The 22,032-nt window shown below is 47.5% G+C and overlaps 1 long non-coding RNA gene across 1 annotated transcript; it reads right to left on the reverse strand.

Moving 5' to 3' along the window:
- Nucleotides 1-10,132: 10,132 nt before the first annotated feature.
- LOC142788373 (uncharacterized) lies at nt 10,133-10,795 on the reverse strand. The gene is made up of 3 exons (XR_012889338.1): nt 10,717-10,795; nt 10,548-10,661; nt 10,133-10,251 (listed from the first exon to the last, which is right to left on the reverse strand). It is a non-coding gene; the product is annotated as an uncharacterized LOC142788373 (long non-coding RNA).
- Between the last annotated feature and the right edge of the window lie 11,237 nt (nt 10,796-22,032).

Raw genomic sequence — 22,032 nt, forward strand, 5'->3', positions numbered from 1 at the left:
GCAAAGTAGTAGTAGTAGTAGTAATAGACTTTTATTCAGCCAAATTTACAGGCCGAGCATTTCGACCGCCTGTGCGATCAGTCGACGCTGTTCTTCTTCCCCTTCGGCGCCGATCCAATTGAGCCAGGAGGTGATGGAAAGGGATGGGGGAGGGTAATAGCTGGATTGCTGAGCAGTTGGGCAGTAAAACAGGCAGTGTGACAGGTCAGCGTATGGGGAGGGACAATTAGGACAGCAGGGTTTATATATATATTTTTAAAGGAAAAGGTGAGAGGGGGTTATCAGGCAGTTCATTTGGATGTGCCGTAGAGTTCGAGCCTCGAGCGCATTGAGTGATGGATGAGGGGGAGGGTAAAGACACTTGTCGAGCCGGAGCTGGAGATATATCTCCTTGATAGTGTGACGCAAAGAGATCTGCCCATCCTTATTCGCGGAGCTCTCACTGTCTTTCAAAAGGGTGGGTCAGGGAATGAACGGTGCCCAGTGCAATATATCGCGCGCAAGCTGATGAGCTAGCTCATTGCCGTTAATATTCGAATGCCCAGGAACCCAGCGGAGGAAGACAGTGGAGGGTTTAAGGGTAGAGGCCGCTCGCTCGACCTCCTGTTGAAGAGCAGGGGGCAACGTGTTGTTCTGTATGTGACGGATGACGGCGTGAGAGTCGGAGTAAATCGTTTACTCGGGGAGAGAAGAGAGGGAGGAAAAGGACTGCATGGCGTGGACCATGGAAAGGACCTCGAGCGAAAGTACATTTGGCGGGTGTAAGTATGGCCCGCTGGTGTGCGTGTCAGGTGCCGAAAGGTGTGGATGGTAGATAACGTAGCCACACGAGCCCCGAGGAGCCATGTATGAAGCATCCGTGTAGGCAACTCCCTGCGTAGAGAGAGGAGGAGAATGATGCTGTGTTGCCGCATGACGCCGGCCGGCGTGAAGAACGGGAGACATATTGGATGGGAGGGGAAGGATGCGAAGGTTAGAAGCAGCGGTGCTAGCGGCAGAAGGCAAGGTGGGAACGGAAACGGGAATGTGAGGGATACCAGCTTGGGCTAATAGCCATTGGCCTTGACGAGTGAGAGAAAGACGGGCAATCTGAGAGTCGTGGTGCAGAGAAATAAGAGAACGTAATGGATGGAAGAGGCCTGTGGCAAAGAGCTTAGTGGTAGAGGTAGTGAGAGGGAGGTTTAGAGCTGCCTTGTAGAGGCCTAATAGAGCTCTTTCGAGCGTGTTGAGTTGCGTTTCAGTGAAATTAACGTAGGGCACAAAGTACAAGAACTTGTTAAGGGCGAGCGCATGTGCAACCCGGCACGCATGAGCCTCGTGGAGCCCCGACTGCCGAGTGACAACGCGTCGCAGGAGGTGGGTCACCGAGTGGCAAGTCCTCACAGCGTGATGTAGGGCGTGCGCGTTTTTTGTCGCGTGCAAAGGGGAGCCAAGAACTTTGCATTGCTGAACAGTGGGGATGAGAGAGCTAGAAAGATGTAGGGAGATGAGGGTATTGTGGGAGCGCTGGTACGCAGACCGGTTTAGCAAAAGTAGTTCACATTTCTCCGGTGCAGAGGACAGGCCAGCAGTAGCGAGAAAGGAAGCGATAAGGTCCAGGCCACGTTGCAAAGTATCCTGCACGTGGCCGGGACATCCAGACGTACACCAGAGAGTGATGTCGTCTGCATAAAAAATATGGTGGAGGTCAGGTATTTGGGACAGTTGGGAGGCAAGGGGGGCCATAGCCATATTAAATAGAGTAGGAGATAGTACGGCACTTTGAGGAGTGCCGCGGGTGAGGGAGTGTGGGTTAGGCAAATGAGTATCGACTCTGAAGCGAGCAACTCGATTGGAAAGAAATGATCGGATGTAAGAATACATGCGGGAGCCACATGACAGGGAGGAGAGCTGAGCAAGTATGTGGTCATGACTCACGCCATCGAATGCCTTCCGTACATCGACGGTTACAAGCGCATGGATTTGACTACGAGAAGGTGAAAGAAAAGTATGCTGAAGAACAAGGAACATGTCCTGCGCACAAACGTGGCGTCGGAAGCCAATAAGAGAAGGAGGAAAAAACTCTTTCGCCTCAATAAAATCAGACAGTCGAGTCAAGGCCATTCGCTCAAGAGTCTTGCCAACGCATGACGTCAAAGAGATAGGGCGAAGGTTAGAGAGAGATGGAGGTTTGCTGGGCTTCGGAATCATGCAAATCAGAGATGATGTCCAAGAGCTTGGAAGACAGCCGCTGTTCCATGCTTCGTTGAATGTGTGTAAGAGAAATTCCTTCGCGTTGTCGGGGAGATTACGTAATGTCGTATATGTTATCTCATGCTCACCGGGTGCCGAGCGGGTAGATTGAGTGGCTAAGGCAGCTTCCAGCTCCCTGAGCGTGAATGGGCGGTCCAGGTCTGGGTTAGCTTCGCCACAGTAATCTGGGTAGGAAGGTGTGAGGGGGGGTGGGAGATACAGAGATTTTAAATTTTCAAACACATCAGATGGAGTCCCTTGAGTGAGAGCTTTAGCTAGGGTTGGAGCAACGGCAGGCTTGGTACCTAAGAGAGACTTAAGCAGAGACCATGTAGAGCGCGAGTGCAGTGCGGAGTCAAGGCCGTCACACAGCGTGTTCCAACGAGAGTGCTCGAGAGAAGTGCCGTAAGCGATAATTTCAGCCCACAGAGCATCAATTCGGAAGGAAAGTTGGAAATTGTGTGGCTGGGAGCGGAGAGCGCGTTTCAAACGTTTATGACGTCGCCATAATCGGAGGAAGTGGGGATCAGGGTCAGGAATGGGGAGTTGAAAACGAGCGCGGCGACTACAGGTTGTCATTGCTGCGGAGATCCGCGACGTCCAGTCGTCGTAAGTTTTAAATGAGTCAGACAAAAGGTTATTACGGAATGCTTCCCAGTCAGTGTGAGCGACTCGTTGTTTCCGCCTATTGTGGGAAAGAGGGATGGTGATGTGTATGAGAAAGTGATCACTGAAAAAATTTTCAGCGGAGACCTGCCAGTGAAAAGGAAGAGAACTCCGAGAGAACGTGAGATCGGGTGTAGTGGAACGCTGTGAAACAGTGCCCGCTCGAGTAGGGGTGTCAGGAGTATTAAGAAGGGTGAGATGGCGTTCCTGGGCGAGGCAGTGTAGAAGGCGACCTGGTTTCAGTGTTTGGGGGTAACCCCAGAGCCTATGAGGAGCATTAAAGTCACCCCCAAGGACGATATGGGTGGTCGATGGAAGGGAGTGCAGGAATTTGCAAGAGCACTAAACAAAGAGGACGTGACAGGGGGGTTGCAAAATGACATCAGAGCGAGAGAAATACGGGTAGATGGTTGGTAATAGACCACACCAACTAAATGTTTCAGGAGGGGGGAGGGTACGTCTAGTGGTTCAACGAGAACGTCATTGCGTACATAAATGGACGCAAGTGGCTTTCCCGTCGTAGCGTGATATGCGTGGTAGCCCGGCACGGCAAGGGCCGCCCGAGTCTCCTGTATAAGGAGAAAATGGGGTAATGTTTGGCGGGTGAGAAGATATTGATGGAGAGGGGTCCTATTATGACGAAAGTTGCGGCAGTTCCACTGCAAAATATCGAGGTCCTTTTCACGCGCCATCTAGGTCTTTGGAGTAGAGGAAGCGCCTACGCGTGCGCGTTCCTTCTTTTTTGCCGGGGGAAGTGACTCCTGCAGGGAGTTAAGCATATAGGTGAAAGATTCCAGTTGCTTAGATTGGGTTTCGAGGGTCGTAAGAATCCGAACAATTGAAATTTCCAGCTGAACCAAACGAGTGTGATGCGCAGTGGTGGTGGTTTCGACCATGTCGGCCAATTTGGTTACATGGGAGCTGGAGGTCGGGGCGGTGAGTGTGGTGAGTTGCTTATTTAGCTCCGTGAGTTGAGAGGTAAGAGAGGATGTGGTAGTTGCGAGTGTCTGCGTCAGTGCAAGTATTTTCTGTTGTAGCTCATTGGAGACGCGTTGTTGCTCGCGCTGGTTGCGCTCCAACATAGCCAGTCGCAGATAGAAGGAGCGGCTCTGGTTACTTGAAGATGGTGAAGGTGTGTTTGATGAAGAAGTGCACATGGGAGGTGTTCCCTTGACCTTAGCGGCGTATGAGCCCGGGGGGGGGGGGATGTTGCGGGAGGTGATAGGAGCTCATGCGCTGAAGAGGAGGGCGGCGAAGGCTGAGTGGCTCGGCGCATGGCTGTGCGACGGAGAAAAGCTGCTTTGGCGCAGTCGCGTTGCTTAGCTAGAAGGTAGGGGCAGGTGGAGTCGAGAGATGAGTGGGTGTAGACTTGGCAATGGATGCACCAGGGTTGGGCGCAAACGTGAGCATCGGGATCTGCTGGTAGAGGAGACGCACAGCGGCGGCACTTGGCCGGAACGCTGTGTTGGGGGCATTGATGAGCACGGTGCCCTATAGCAAGGCACCGAGTGCAAGTAGGGGGCTTGGGTTTATGTGGACGGCATCGGAAAGAGACGCGTTTGAAGTACACAAAGCGAGGGATGATGGTTCCAGCAAATGTTATGAGGACGGATTCAGTGGAGCCCATCATACGTGCAGCGAGTATATCTGAAGTAAAGGATTCGAGGTCATGCAAGAGCTGAGATGTTGTGAAGTGACCACCGACGTTGTGTATGACGCCGAGACATGATATTGGAGGACTGAGGGCATAGGGCTTAATGGTGATCGGCTTACAATTAAGTTCCAGACTTGTGAGGGAGAGTAGGAGGTGGGCAGTGAGAGGTGAGTGCGTTTTCAGAAACACAAGGCTCTGAGCAGGTTTGGCTTGAAGGGTGACCTCCGCACTGGTCTTGGGAGAGAGATTTGCGGCGGCTATGATGGTAGAAAGCAGGTCATAGAGAGGCAGTTTCGGCGTAAGTGTTCCGGGTGGAAGTTGGATTCCGACGGTGATGAGCTCGGACCGGGGGCGGGCGGTCGAGGCAGGTTTTCGATTGGCACTAACGGTGTTCCAGCTGCCTTCAGGGGATGGCGTATTGTCTTCGTTGACTTGCGATGCCGTGAAGTCCATTTCCGTCGATAAGTTGTCAGCTGAAGTGATGGAAGGCAAAACTTCGGCGATTGAAGGAACGACGCTCGTCGAAACGCGCTTGTCGACAGACTCGGAATTTCCAATGGGTAGGCCAGACGCAGATAAGGTGGGGAGAGCAGCAGGCGTGGTTAATTGCAATGCCAACGCTGCATTGCGGCTCTCGAGCTCCGGTGTTTGCGTGGCTATCAAGCTGAGAGTAGCAGAGACGCCACCAGCGTTGCACGTTGCTGGACCGTGCGCGCTGTTGAGGAACGTTGCCTGTTGCTGTATTGTTGTCGGCGCGGGGCTGGTGAAATTGCCAGATGTTGACAGTGGAAGCACGGCTGTATCAGCGGTACGACCGGAGGAGGCTGGGCTTACCGACAGGGCGTCAGTTGTCGTTGGTGTCGAGTGCTGGGCGGGACTCTGCATCGTGGAGGTGCAGGCGCGGCGCGTTAGGGTTAGCGCGGCGCCGCGCTGCTTCGTACTTTTGAAGGGGCCTGGGGGGCCAGCCTGGGGTCGGACCGGGGCCCGGATGGTGTCGGCGTGTCCCGGAAGTCTTCTAGAAGGAATAGTGAGCTTGTCCAACGGTAACGGGCTAAGAACACGTGAAAGTGGAGCACTGTATGCGGCCAGCCAAACAAAACGGCGCCACCTGGCGGTCTTGCAAAGTTATCTACAACAAGGTCGGGGAGAATGATCCTGCAGAAGCTGGGCCAACACCCAATAGCAATCAGACGCAATTACAATGAAGTCCCTGACAACATCAGGGAGACTATCACGTTATCTTCTATACCAAGAAACATGCATCCAGAACACAACGTCGGAAGTAGAGTAGCGAGGGCCAGGACTATACTTCGTCAAGTCTCAAACGAGGAACGAGGGGTCGTATTTGTTGACGCGGCTTCCTACGCCAATGGGAAAGCGTTTGTGGCAGTGGTGGTTGATGGGGCTGGCCATGTCGTCAACTCAGCAACAGTCAGGATGAAAGACCCAATCATTGCGGAACTGGTGGTCATCGCCTTAGCACTCAAGATGAATAACATTGAAGTCGTCTACAGTGATTCCATGGCGTTCGCCATGGGCGTTCGCCAAGGGGACGCTCTCTGAACAAACGCTGAGAATACTGCAAGGTAAGAACATAACACATCATCTTCTGAGTTGGTTCTCAGCTCACCTTCGACAAATCAACGATTCCCCTCCCAATCTTAATGAAGCAGCACACGAGGCGGCGCGAGACCTCTCCAACCGCGCTTTCACGGGGATGCGTTCTACCGCTGAAGGAGATAACCGGGAAATTCTTACAACATATAACGAGCTCACTAAACATTTCTACCTGTCTAGAAGGATTTTCCCTCCACCTCACAAAAATCTTACCCGACCCCAAGCATTTACATTAATGCTTTTGCAAACGCGGATGTACCCTACTGTGAAAGTGTTATACATCATGTTCCCTGACCTATACCCAAGTAATCTTTCTCCACATTGTAAGGAAATAGCTTCATTACAACACATTCTCTGGCAGTGCACCAAATTCGCTCATTTATCGAACATCACCTCAGCCAGATAAGAGGCGGCAATCCGGAGCTCGTCCTTGGCAGATCAGCTCTGGGCTGTCCACCAAGCCCGCGAGGTGGCTGAGGAGTTTGGCATCTCAGTTCACGTGGGAGCTGCCCGCAACACAGTGATCTGTGTTTTGGAGGACCAAATAAAAGTTTATCCAATCCAATTTCAACGCGTCACGCCGACATTGCGACGCCAGGCACCAGTCCTGCCATATACTCGCAAGCGCGCGCCGCGCTGCATCGCTTTTGATGCATGCTCGTTTCAGCGCGTCCGGCGTCCCCCCATCACGAAACAGGGGAGACGCAGTGTTGTATGGGAAGCGCATCGGCGTGAAATGCGGCATGTCACATTTCGCGCTGGTTGCTGATGGGCTGCGCCGATGGACGCTGGCAGCGCCGGTCGCGCCTGGCGTCAGACTATAGAGTGCTCGCGTATCGCTAACATAGCGTCGCTGTGCCTAGCGCGCGCCCGCGTCAACGCTGCTTTGGAGTATGTTAGGCTCTTCATGATGCGCTCGTGGCCGTTTTGCTAGCTCCACATATACCAAATTGGGTGTTAAGTGATGTCAATGGATGACGAAAGTATATGACTGGTGCAAACATGACAATCCTTGCACGCGTGTCACGTAAGAAGATGACAACATACCACGCTCATAGCGTGCTCGCGGCCGATTCGCAAGCTCCACATATACTAAATTTGCTATCACGTGACATGAATAGATGACGAAGGTAAACGACACATACAAACATAATAATCATGACACGAACGTCATTTACGACATCATTTACCTCCACCTCGTATTGTTGTGCTGATTTTAAAATGATATATTAACCTTTCTCATTCGTGCTTCGCATGTCATCGATTCCATCTGTACGTGGGATCTGCCAATTTTTTTTCTCCTGTGCGGGTGACGAGTGGCTTCACTGCACAGCTGTTAAACCTAATGGTGTATCTATGCGCAACTCTGCTCCCTTAGGGACCATATGCAGCACTGCTCATGTCACACGTGCTTCTGAGCGCTTTTCGCTAAAGATGCGATAGACGTGTCTCCCACTCCAATATCATAGGTCTGTCAGATTGCTTCCTCCCTTCTTTATCGTGGCTTGAAGCAACACTGCCACTTAATCACGGCGCAGTTCATGTAGTCGTGGTGCAAGGACGCTTCCCCTTCGGTAGCCCGCATCGCGCCATGAACGGCTACATGCTACTTCAAAACAACATATCTTTTACTGAGCCAGCATGACTGACACGAAGAATTAGTGACCCCACCCCACGGATCTGTAGGCAACTGAACAAAAAATCACTACGTATCATCCCCGGTGTGAGGCACTGCATGATGGACTCTCTTCCCTATGACCGCAAGGCTTTCATAAAGGCTATAGTCGATGGGCGAGACCAGGGAAGTCCTTCAGGTGAGGGGGGTGGACGGCTAAATTAGATTATTGATATGTGGGGTTTAACGTCCCAAAACCACCATATGATTATGAGACACCGTAGTGGAGGGCTTCGGAAGGTTTGACCACCTGGGGTTCTTTAACGTTCACCCAAATCTGAGCACACGGGCCTGCAACATTTTTGCCTCTATCAGAAATGCAGCCGCTGCAGCCGGGATTTGATCCCGCGACCTGTGGGTCACCAGCCGAGTACCTTAGTCACTAGACTACCCTGACGGGGCACGGCTAAAATAGAGGTGGCATTGGCTGGGAAAGACAGGTATTTTGAAAAAAAAATGAGCAGATCCCACGTACAGTGGGAATAGATGAAATTTCAAGCACAAATGAGAAATGTTGATATGTCACTTTAAAATCAGCACAAAGTTACGAGGTGGAGGTAAATGATTAGGTACATGACTTCCATGTCATATTTATTATGTTTGGATGGGTCGTTTACCTTCGTCATCTATTCATGTCACGTGGTACCAAATTTAGCATATGTGAAGCTAGCGAAACGGCCGCGAGCACTCTGTGAGCGTGGTATGTTGTTATGTTCTTAGATGACATGCGTGTCAGGATTGTCATGCTTGCACCAGTGATATATTTCGTCACCCACGGACGTCACGTAACACCGAATTTGGTATATGCGGAGCTAGCAAAAGGTCACAAGCGCATCATGATGGGCCCAATATTCTCCTATGTAGCGTTGACGTGGGCACTAACTGGGCACAGCGACGCTACGTTAGCAAAACGCGAGCACTCTATAGTGAGACGCCAGGCGTAACCAGCGCCCGTCAGCGTGGCCCGACGGCAACAGTCGCGAAAGGCGACATGCTGCATTTCGCGCCGATGCGTCACCCAGACAACACTGCGTCTCCCTTTTTAGGAGCGAAGCTCCTTAAAGCGGCACCATAGAGAAATAAAAAAGGTGAAGAGTGGACACTCCCGTAGACCCCAGCGGCCCAATCGACCCTAGCACACCTGGTGGTTGGTGAGAGCAAGTGGCGTACGCTTCCTGTTTCGGTTTCACTGGCGCAAATTTTGAATTTTTATTTTTATTTTTTTATTTTTATTTCGATTAAGTTATAATAAAAAGAGATGCAGGTAGTGATAATTCACTACGATTTTATTCATCGCGCTTGTTCTTGTTCTTTTGTTCACTTGTTCTTTTGGAACAAGTGATCAATGTACATATCAGTCAAAGAGACAGAGTATCCGCAATGTTTTATTCAAAGGCAAGGTAGAGTCTGAGAATATAAAAAGCACAATATGAGAAAGGTAGACAACAAATGCATCTCGCTTTACAAATAAATTGTAACAAATATTGTAACAAATACAGAGAGAACACAGACAACGCACACATCGCTAGAGTTGGCAGAAGCCGAGAAGCTGGTGAAGTATGATACACCTGGCCGGTGGGTAAGTAATGATCTATGGCAAAAACACAGCGCACAATGATGATGAAGAAGGAAGAAGTGACATATACACAGCAATGAAGTCGTGAATGATGCCTGGGGTTAACCGAAATAATGCATAGAAAAGAAAGAGCACACATAAACCACACGACACAATATAGCAGAAAGGCAAAGGTGTGGTGTGCTGGCTGTGCTTAAAAATAGCTAGCCCAAAATGAAAAAAAAGCAGACTTGATGCCTGCTTGTCCTCGGAAAGGTAGGGCTTTGCAGCTTGCTCACTACGTGAAAGACAAACTTTATGCTACAACACTGGCAGGTCTTGTGGCTCTTCTTATGCGTCGCTTTCATCAAAAACGTAAGATCCCAATGGATTTGCGTCTGGGTGCTGCTGCGACGCTTGCGAGCTAAAATAGATTGTATTCATCACTTATCCAGAATTGTGGACCTTAATTGGTGCTACGAGAGCGGTATTACAGGGCTAATAAATAGCAGAAAGAAACCACATTAGCTCATTTTTCACAAAGGCTCTACATCGTACGTTATCACTCACAAGCTATATAAAAATGAAATGGCAGCGTCCACAGCCCCATCAAATGCTACAAGTTTGGGTATTCTTCTGAAAATTTTGATGGGCGAGATTAGGAGGTTGATCAGAAGCTAAATTGCGGTCGGATAACTCCAAGGGCCTTTGTAGTCGATGACGGTGCTTGGTCAGGCTGTCTCCGTAGTCTTTTGATAGTTTTCCGCTGTGCTGCTACTTTGGCTTGCAGATGTTTAATGGTTTGCTTGTACTTTATTGATGGAGACATTGTCGCTGGCACACAGGAACGCACTGCAATAAACAAAAATATGGATGTAAAAGCGAGGAACCACTAATTCCATACGAGCAATTTCCTCGCTCTTTCAGACCCAAGGTGCACAACCTTCTGTGGTGCAAAGTTTTCGATTACACTACCTCAAAACAAACCATTCACAATGTTGACTATGCACAAAAAAATTGAAAATCACTGAGAGCCCACCCTTACATTTTGTAAGTGCACACGTAGTGTTCTTTTGAGGATAGTTTACTCAGAATGTTCTAAACATAAATTAGCACATTAAAAACAGCTGCGATAAAAGCATAGTCACCATTTTCTCTAGGGCACTCAGGCGTGGAGCTGTTGGTGAAGACGTCTTCTGGAGGGTCTTGTGAAGCTTGTTCAGTGCCTCGGACAGTGCTGTCGGAACAATCTTGCGAGCGGCCTGCGGAAGTCTCTATATCAATCTACTCTGGTGTTGAAGTGAACATACAACTTACCGGTCACACAATTTCCTTTTGTGACAGCTGAACGACTGGTTAAGGTTTTCCCCGGCAAGACGAAGTCAGCAGAAATTCTTTTACCAGCTACAAGGGAGCTGCTACCTGCAGAGGTTTGGTCAACAGTCAATTTGGGTAAAAAAAAAGAAATCGCGACACTGAACGCACCCTGCTCATCGGGGCACCTCAATGTGCGGGAGTCGCTTTTCGAAGCCTCTACCGCAGGTCCTCAAGAAATGAAATTACGACAATGTGTCAGTAAGAGGCCTAAAATAACTTAAACTGAAGCTCATCCGCACCTTGCAGCGCAGCTTCTGCAGTCATGTCACAGTCACTATTTGAAGCGACGCTCAGAGAAGCTGCATATATGTGCAGTTGGTACAAGTTTCAAAGCTTGTAGCATGGGGAAACTTAAACAGCTCTTTCAAACGCATAAATTGGTCGAACGTAGAAGAAAAGAGAGGGCACCAACTAGAAAACAAGTAATTTGTAATTTTTATAATTATCAACAGTGCCAGCTTTCACTGATGAAAGGTATACGTACATGTGCACTCAGGCTTGAAGATAACGTGAAATAGCCCTTTAAAGTCTTTCAAAACAAGTTGTGCAGGTCCAGAGCATCAAAAAACGACAGAAATGTAAAGCTGCTGTTAGGAAGGTAATAGCCCACAATTCACAAAATTTAAGACTTTCCAAGTGTTAATTCAATAGTGAGGTTTCTCCATCGGCTACAAAGATCTTCGCGGTTAACTGTCGCCACTTATTCAATAAAAGTACCTGCTATTGCACATATTTGAGTTTCACTCAATCACTTACATAGTGCAGCTGGTTGCACAGTGGAAACAGCCATTCTTGTAAGCCTTGTGTGCCCAGGGTTCATGAAACTTTGAGCAGTAAAATGGTCGCTACAAACCCTGTACGTTGCGTACAATAGGCTGGCCGGCTTACTCAGGAGATCATCGCGTCCAGCATACTGCATCCATGCTTTCATCCTGCATTGGCAATGAACTATCAACTGAAGGGGGAAGTGCTTGAATAGTGATTTTTTATTGTTACCCTCACTGAGCAAGTACGAACAGTAAGCCTAAAGACATGCAAACCATACAAAAGCTTTAACACACCTGCTGTCCCGTGGTTTGCGGAAGAAACTCGTCCCAGGCTTCTTGTAGGTTCTGCCATTGTTGAAGCACCCCGATACACAGCAGTAGCTGCCGTAGCTTGGACCGCCGGACGGCATGGCATCAGCGCGGTCTGAAAATGTTAGTAAGTGGATGCTTCGCTGTCAAATTACGAAAAAGATATGTGCACGTCATAAGTGTACCAGCAGACCCCTTTGAACGATTAGCTAATCGATGCACAATACAAAACCAGTGACATATCTCTGACCCATAAAACTCTGACTTACAAAGATAGACGTCAAGACCACGTACAAAGATCTTCAGAAGTTTCCAGGACGCTATCCCTTGTAATGCAATGGTATCGCGGCCTGGGAACTTTAGAACACCTTCGTGCGTACGCAGTATCAGCACAGTACATTGGGAAGAAAAATCGTAGTTGAAATTTGTGCGGTAAAATTATATTGGAAACGTCAAAATATTTGTGGGCAGCTTGCACTAGTGCCACAAGGCTAGCGAAGAAACGAAGATGATGGCCACTTGGCTAGTCCAGATTTGCCTCCGGCACACCAAAAATTATTCGTGTTGCGAGCCTTCGGGAAACGTGTCGTGAAGCATGCGAGGCCCAGCGAACGCTTCCTAAAATTTTCACCGAGCCACCGAGCCTATGACCTAGCTGCCCAGCTATGCTCAGCCTACAGACGCTCGCGTCCATGGCAGACGCAGCACGCGTCGCTTCGGCTTGACGCCGTGCCGCCTTTGCTATACTGCATACGTTGCACAATGTTCCCGTCTAGCCGCCGCATAGAGCCACAAACTTTCTTTTTAGCGAATCTTCCAGTCCTTACAAGCTTCAGAAAAAGGTTACAACTGCGTGAATCAGACGCCACGTAAGAAACAAACTCGCACACACAAAGCGCAACGTGTGTGTGTGCACCTTTCTATGTTTGTTGCATGGTGTCTTATTCGCACAGGTGTAACCGTTTTCTGAAAAAAATGACCGAACACGACCAACAACATGTCATTCAACAAGCTTCGCTTGAAAACGTGCCTCACCTGTTATCTCACGCTTGAAAACGCCGACGCAGCCGACGTTGACGAAAGCGACGAAAGCTTCTCGCTGTCAGTTATGCATGGGCTTGTCGCTGGGTAGATGGTGTTTATGACAGTACGGCTGAAGAAAAATAATCGAGAAAGGTGTGTTGAATAAATTGTTTTTATGTATAACGAACATACCTAATTTGGGCGTATAATGATTATTTTGTGAAAACAATTCTGTCGCATTCATTATAACTGTTTTTTTTGCGCTTGCGCCCTCTGACGTTTGATAAGAGCACAAGCTGGTTACGTAATCGTGACGCACTTCCTGAGGCCAGGTTTCGCGGAGTGTCCTCTCTTGTCTTCTTCTTTCTCTATGGCGGCACCCGTTCGTCTTCCGAAGTATGTAACAAGTATAACATTTTGACCTCCAAGGTGATGCCGGTGAGAGACTTCTTCTGTGCGTTGTTGAACAATAAACAATATTGCTCAATGTACATGTCAATGGCTGTTAATGGGGAATGAGAGACAGGAGCATTCGGCTTTTAGTCAACGCGCAGGCTACGATCAACATTAGCAGCCATTGGCATCTACATTGAGCACTATCTGACAAGAAAAGGTTGCTACGTTATACTCGCTGGGTGTAACCTCCTTAGCTTTAGAAAGGTTTAGCGAGCGTTCAGCCGCAGTGCCATGAATACAATGAACTTGTATATACCATGAAAGAACTCGAGGTGATTAAAAAATGCCCAAGCATTTCCCCGAGGGTGAACATGGTTAAGTGCGAATGCACGGTGTGATGCTATGAGGGGTATTTATTTATTCGCACTATTATATTTTTTATTCACACTATGGTGCCTTTATGGTGTAATGGTTCCTGGGAATCGCAATTTGATCACACGGGGGAGTTTACGTTAACTCACTGGCGAATGCCAACGGATTCAACTTTACTCCCCCTCATAGCATCACCCCGTGCATTCGCACTTAACCAGGTTCACCCTCGGGGAAATGCTTGGGAGTTTTATTACTGATGATGATGATTAAAGTGTAATTAATGAATTTAAGTGTTGTTTGTCATGAAGCATTTGTACACAGATACATTATATACGAAGTATTATTTATTTACGCTTCACGACGCGTCCGGACGAGCAAAGTCCAGGGCTCGCACCCTCTCCCGCGCGTCACGTTCACTGGCTGGAACGGCTTCGGGAACGTCTACTCGCCATTGACGATTGCGAGTGGCGTCTTGACGCCGGCCTTCATCGCCCTTCTCCGCCTGACGCTTGCGTTGTCGTTCCGCTTCTTGGGCCGCGTTCGCGGCTCGATGCTGACGCCTCATCTCGGCCTCGCGAGCGCGCAGTTCACCATCCGCTGCACGCTTCGGCCGCTTGTCCTCGGCCTCGCGAGCGCGAAGTTCGGCATCCTCTGCACGCTTCGCCCGCTTGTCCTCGGCCTCGCGAGCGCGCAGTTCGGCATCCGCTGCACGCTTCGCCCGCTTGCACTCGGCCTCGCGAGCCCTTCGCAGCGCCGCCTTGTCTTCCAACATCGGCGAAATCACCGCGGTACCGTCACCTCCAACGACGGGTGCAGTGCTGGCATTCGGTTGTACTGCATTCGTTGTTGATGGTAGCGTTGCCTCCGGGACATCCATCGCACGACTCGCTCTCGACGGGAGGCTGAGAGAGAAGGTGGGCACGCGAGAGGAAGGGGTGCGCGTGCAGCTGCAGCGAGCGAGGAGAGCGGAGGAGCGAGCGAAGGGGGAGGGGGTATAAGGCGCGTTACTGACGCCGATATCAGCGTCGCGTCCGTGGCTTATTCGGTAGAGCGTCGCGCTGCGGCCCGCCAAGTCCTCTTTCTTTTAAAGATAGAGAGAAGACTGCGGATGCCGCCGACGGCAGTGGATGATTTGGGGTCGCTTATAAAGTGTATTCACACTTAAACTGGGAAGTAGATACGAAGCGCAAGCCGTAAGAAAGTAAAAGCCGAATTCTCCGCCTCTAATTTCCCATTAGCAGCCATTGGCATGTACATTGAGCACTATCTGACTGAAAAAGTTTGCTACTTCATACTCGCTGGGCGTAACCTCCTTGGTTTTTGAAAGGATTAGCGAGCGTTCGGCTGCAGTGCCATGAATACAGTGAACTAGTATATACCATGAATTCGAGGTGGTTAAAGGTGGGAAGTGGACCCAAAGCGCAAGCCGTAAGAAAGTGTGCGTGTGCCACCTCTCGTTTAGTCCTAGGAATGTCCGCTGGAAGGCGGTGCTTCTATACGGGGAATACATGATGAAAAGATGCGAGATGGTGGTACTTGGAGTGTTGAATAGATGGACGAACGGACACATAGACAGATGCATGGATGGACGCATGAACGGACGCAGGGGCGGCTGCATGGACGAACGCAGGGACGGACGACGAACAGACACACGCACGGACGGGCTGATGGACGCATGGACGGACGGAAGCAAGAACGAATGGACAGACGAATTCTTCGCCCCACTCTCTATCATTCACTCCGTGGATATGCTGCCAATTTTTTTTTCGTGACGGAGAACGCCGGACGCGCTGAAACGCGCATGCATCAAAGCAACGCAGCGCGGCGCGCGCCTATGGCAGGACCGGCGCCAGGCATGGCAACGCCGGTGTGACGTGACGAATTGAACGCCGGCGAGCACGCACACCGCGTCACGTCGAAATGTATTAGCGCCTTCACTGTGGTATGTAGTCACGTTCTCACACAACACACATCTCATGATTATCATGTTTGCACCAGTCACATACTTTGTCATCCAAGGGCGTCACGTAATCCGAAATTTGGTATATGTGAAGCTAGCGAAACAGCGCGGACGCATCTAGAGTGTGGCATGTAGTCATGTTGTTACATGACCCGTACGTCGTGATTATATTGCTGAATGTGTCTTTTACCTATGCCGTCCATTCGCCTAATACCGAGTTTTGTATAAGTGAAGCTAGCGAAATGGCTGCCAGCGCATCATGGGCATGGCATGTAGTCATGTTGTTAAATGACACGCATTTCACGATTTTCATGTTTGCACCAGTCACATACTTTCGCCATTCATCCACGTCCCACAATAATAAATTTGGTACAAGTGAAGATAGCGAAACGGCCCCGAGCACATCATGAGCGTGGCATGTAGTCATGCTGTTACACGACATGCGTGTCATATTTTTCATGTTAGGGTCTATCGCTTGTGTTCGCCATGCAATCATGTCATACGATAGCGATTTTGCAGCATGCCATGTGAACAAAACCACCGCAAGAGCTGCAGGACTATGAAACGTAAATCTTGTCATTCATGACATACATGTCATGACTTTTATGTTATGAATAATTAAATATGTTCTTCATACAATCATGACAAGCCATACCAAGTTTGATATCGATACCTTTATTGAAACGGCCAGGAGAGCTATATGTCGTAGGTGGCTGGCTAGCTAGATAGCTAGATGGGTAGATAGATATATATATATATATATATATATATATATATATATATATATATATATATATATATATATATAGATAGATAGATAGATAGATAGATAAATAGATAGGTAGATAGATAGATAGATAGATAGATAGATACGCTCAAAGTTGCCGAAGTTCGCTAAGAAACGTTTCGAATTTAAAACGCCGCCAACCTTGTGTTTCTCATGACATCATGAGATTGCATGACGTGTCTGTCAGAATTAGAGTTGCGCTAGGCAAGTTTGTCCCTCGTACACTAGCGTTGCGTCCCCCTGGGCCCCAATGTAGGCCCCATTAAACCTGGATATTCAACTCCTTCGCCCATTTCTGAATCAGGAAATTTATCCACCCTCCTTGCGGCGTAGACAACGTAACAATGAATTTGATGCATCGCGCCATGTTCGCAAGTTCGTCTTAGTATCTATTGTAAACGAGATGACGCGACCTTTCTGGACTGCTAAGACAGCAGACGCTACTCAGAGCAAAAGGCTAAACTTCGGAAACTCAGTCTTTCGGAGAGCGTGTTTCGCGTTTTTTCTTGCCTGAACATATTCGATGTTCAAGTTAGGGTTGAAGAACCTTAGGGCACAGCCTTGTCGGCGTCGTTAAGATCGCCGGGCTTCCCTTCGGTGCGGGGCGCCGGAACCAAACAGAGCAGGCAGCCCCGTGCACTTTGCAGCAAGAAGAAGAGCGTGAAGGTGCGCTGTGCAGTGTTGCGCGAGGGGTCGAACAGGGCTCAAGAAGCACACCATTGTCACTGGTGCGGAGCTGAAATGCGACTCTTCGAGCCTCCAAGCCTCAATTACGGCCACGACGCCAAGTGCCCGAATACGTGAAAGTGGGGCCTCGGACTGCGGCTATCCGTCACAGGCTGACAGAATGCCTGCGCACGCATCAGCGCCAGCTGCCCAGACCCATGCTCCGGAGCAGAGGGCGAACCAGGCTTGCGGGCTCAATTCGACACCGCGGGTGGTCATCAAGCTCGAAGAAAACGCACTCGTCACATTCAGCGTGCTGGAGGCATGTTTTTCGCGAAGAGACGGTTCGTGTGTGCGTGTGTGCGTGTGCGTGCGTGTGTGTGCGTGCGTGTGTGTGTGTGTCTGTGTGTGTGTGTGTGTGTGTGTGTCTGTGTGTGCGTGTATGTGTGACTCGCCAGCTGATTGAAAGAAGACGTCATCCCCGGTTTCCCTAAACCTGGACTTTAGGAACTTTGAGGGCATACAAACGCGAGAAGGGGCCAGAGAGAGCAGATCTGGAACCCACTCTAAAACTGTGAAATTGTAATTAAATGTTTTGCATTCCTTTTCGGAACTTGAGTCCGGTTCTCTCCAACAGCATCTCTTCTGAAAGACGAGGTCTTCGACCACCTGGGTGGACGCGGGAGAACCAGCGCATTCAGCGGAGTCTCTAACCTCAACAGCGTTCTAACCCAGTTTCCAACGCCGCTTTTAGCCATTCTTTAAGTGCACGTTACCGCTGTGACGGCTGACACTGGTTGCAGCGGCGGAAAACCACGCCAACAAGTTCTTATGCTGTTCATGATTGCACACACTCTAAAACTAAATAGTGCCCTTTCATTATTAGCATGCCACCAGGAAAACAAAATCAGCACTCTCATATTTTCCTTCGTCTACAAACTACATTTCTGACTTTTTCTTTGTTTTTTATTTTCGTTGAGATTTCTTGGAAGCTAATGCGGCAGTAGCGGACAAGAAATTAGCAGGAATTGTGCCACGATTGGCCCTATACTGTACTGCCCTTTGGTTTGTGGCACACCCCCAGTAGTGGGTTTTGCCATTTCGCTAGGAGCGAACCAACCAACAAGTTAAAGTAGAAGAAGACTAAATATCCGCCATGGCTTCAGGTAAGGCGCATTCGTATTGCATTTGTTTGGTTGGTTTGTGGAGATTATCATTCGTTTCAAAGTGATTAAAGCTCTAAAAACCCCAGATAATTTCTACCGCCTGGAGTCCTTAAACGTGTACTGCCTTGGTCCAGTATACGCGGGCCCTTAGGAGTTCCCCTATATCGCTAGAAGATCGGTGTATTCGGGATTGAAACCATTCATCAGTTGAGCACAGAAAGCGTTGAGGCACTGCAATGGCTCGTTCGTATTATATGCGAAGCATTTCTTCGTGAACCTCGGCGACTTTGAGCGTCTCTATCTATCTCGCCGCCTATGACTTTTAGCTATCCTGGCTGTTTCGATTATGGTATCGATACCAAACTTGGTATGGCATAACAACACTGTATGAAGAACATATCTGACAAGCCATAACATGAAAATCATGACCTGTATGTCATAAATGTCATGATTTACAATTGATGGCCCTGCAGCTCTTACAGTGGTTTCGTTCACATGGCATGTTGTAAAACTGGTATGGCATGACATGATCACATGGCGAACACAAGAGACAGACCCTAACATGAAAATCGTGTCATGCGTGTCATGTAACAACATGACTACATGCCACGCTCATGATGCGCTGGCGGCCGTTTTGCTGGCATCACATATACCGAATTTGGCATTACGGGAGGTGAATAGTTGACGAAGGTATGTGACTAGTGCAAACATGTTTTTTTTATTTCATTTTTTTGGACAGTACAAAAAGCATTGCCCGCGGTCACGACAAAAGGAGGTAGTTAGCCCCCTGACATGGTCCTGCTCGCGCTGGGCGTAACAGTAGCAATAGAAACAATATAAATTATTGCAAAGCGCACACATAAACGTATATACATACATAAAATATATACATACAAATAAAAAAGGAACAAAAGAAATCACTATTGTAACAATAGAAATCATTGCTGAGCACACATAACATATAGACATACACAAAAATATATACGTACAAATAAAAAGAGCAATAGAAATAACCAGTATAACAATAGTATTCATAGCTGAGCACACATAAACATATATATATATATATATACAAAAATATATACATACAAATAGTATGAGAGACTGTAGCCCACCCTACCGTGCTGAGAGTGCATTTATCCTAAGTGTTAAAGAGGGACCGAATTTTCATTTTGAATTTTTTTTGGTTGGTGCACGATCGTGCTAGTTCAATTATTGCAGGATGCTCATTACATAACTTCATAATTTGGAAGTCTATTGTTTGCATTCTATAGTTTGTGCGTGTTCTTTCTACAACTATGTGTGTTTTACGAAGGTCGTGGCCGGTGTTTCTGCTTAAATAGCGACGGCTAAATGAACCCCAGTCTCCCGATACTTCGTAATATATGTACATCGACAATTTTATTTTGTAAACAAGGCAGTATTGTGGAATTCTGTACTTTAACATGAGAGCTGACGCATCTACATTATACCCCGAATTAAGTAGTCTAACTGCTTCCCTCTGTAAAGAAGAAAGCTTTTTATTATCAGTCTTAATTCCTGTTCCCCACACTAACGAGCAGTAACTAAAATGAGAATGTACTATGGAAAAATACAATTCCTTCTTTAAGTTAGTTGTTAAAAAGTTACGTAAACGGTTCAACATGCCTATAGACTTCGCTAGCTTCATCCTTATATTGTTCACGTGTATTGACCAACTTAAATTTGATTGAAAAGAAACGCCTAGAAACGAATGATTGTGTACTAGATCTAGTTGCGAATCGCCGTAGTATAGTTTCATAATGTAATCTACTTCTTTATTTTTAGGATAGAAAAGCATGAACTTTGTATTTTTAACATTTATTTTTAGTTTATTAGAAGATACCCAGAGATTAAGCTCTTTCAACCAGTTGTTTGACATCGCCTCTAGCTCCTTCAAATCATTCCCAGAAAAGAAAACACTCATATCATCAGCATACATTAATACCTCCCCAGTAAAAGGGATATTAACAATATCATTCACATATGTTATAAATAGTAGAGGGCCCAGTACAGAGCCTTGGGGCACACCATATTTGATTACAGTTTCTTCAGATTGAGCATCCTGGAGACAAATGTACTGTAGTCGATTGTGCAAATAACTACGGATAAGATTTTGCGCTTTACCTCTAAAGCCGTATGCTTCAAGTTTACGGAATAAAATTTCGTGTTTGATGGAGTCGAATGCTTTTTGGAAATCTAGATATATAGCGACTGTAAATAACCTGTTTTCAATATTTTGGATGATTTTATCTTTTATTCGTACAAGTGCCTTTTCTGTAGACTTTCCCTTTTGAAATCCGAACTGTTGCTCTGCAATAACATTTTTCGCTGACAAAAATTTATTAAATCACGTGCATAAGACTTTCTCTGCAACTTTAGCAAATATTGATAGTACGGATATTGGTCTATAATTACCCAACTCATAACACTTGCCGCCTTTATGAAGTAAAGTCACACGAGCAATTTTTAGCCTTTCAGGATAGATACCAGATGATATCATTTCATTAAAAATGTGCATTAATGGCTTTGCAATGTCATGTGCCACGGCCTTAACTGGTGAAGCTTTTATGCCGTCTTCTCCGGCAGCTGATTTGTTATCAAGAGAACCTAGAATAGACATGATTTCATCTTCTGAAGTAGGACAAATAAATAAAGTGTCTTTCACAGCACAATGCACGAACGTCATATAACTTCGTTCTGGGTGCACAGTATTGAGGGGTTCAGCAGCTCCAACATTGATAAAATAATTGTTTAACAAGTTTGCTAAAGAATCCCCAGAATACCTCACGCCATCGACTTCTAATTCCGCTGGTATTCCTGATGAAAGGGTACTTGTCAATTCACGAAAGACCTTCCATGTCTTACGACTATTTTGGGCGACGCTTTCAAACTTGCATTCAAAAAAGGCAAGTTTGGCCTTCCTTAGGTCGACATTTAACCTATTTCTAAACTTCTTAAATTCCTGTAATATTTGAAGATCGCGTGTTTTTAGAAAATTAGCGATAATTTTTCTTTTTGTTTAATGCGATAATAAAGGTCGCTCGTGATCCATGCCTTTTGGGCCTTTCTGTGCTTCACTATTGTTGTTAAAGGAAAAGCAGTATTATAACTGTGCTGTAATTTTGACACAAATATTTCATATGATCTAGATGGATTTTGCTCGAAGTACACGTCTTCCCAGTTTGTGCTGATGACTAGAGACTGAAATAAAGTGATGCTGCGCTGATTTATGCGTCTCGTAGTGAACTTTTCTGCACTAGAAAATTTATGCGTTGGAAAAATTGCAAATATGGATAAATGGTCACTGATATCTGAACCCAGGACACCAGAGCAAGTTTCAGCCTTTGGTACATTTGTAAAGCATAAGTCAATGAGCGTATCACACTGTGAAGTAACCCTGGTGGCCTGGTGAGATAGGTTATCGCAGTTATTCGCAAGCATAACTTCAAGTAACTGAAATTTTGCTTGATTATCGGTAAACTGATTTACATTAAAATCACCGACCATAATGACGTTCCATTGATTAGCATTGGCATAATGTAGTAGCGTCTCGACATAGTCAAGAAAGTTTGAGAGTGCCGCCTGAGGCGGGCGGTAAACAACAGCCATAAGAAAGTTGCGGCACACAATAGCAACCGTTTCGAAATCATCGCACAGGGAAGTAAACTCCCTCAGAGTGTAGAAGTGATTACGTTGGTGAGCATAAAGGGACACGCCCCCACCACGCCTCCCGGAACGGTCAACAGAAACATGCTCATAATCGACAAAATTGTGCACTTCTGCGTCATC

This window comes from Rhipicephalus microplus, unplaced genomic scaffold (genome assembly GCF_043290135.1).
Source record: "Rhipicephalus microplus isolate Deutch F79 unplaced genomic scaffold, USDA_Rmic scaffold_56, whole genome shotgun sequence".
In the NCBI taxonomy this organism is placed as follows: domain Eukaryota; kingdom Metazoa; phylum Arthropoda; class Arachnida; order Ixodida; family Ixodidae; genus Rhipicephalus; species Rhipicephalus microplus.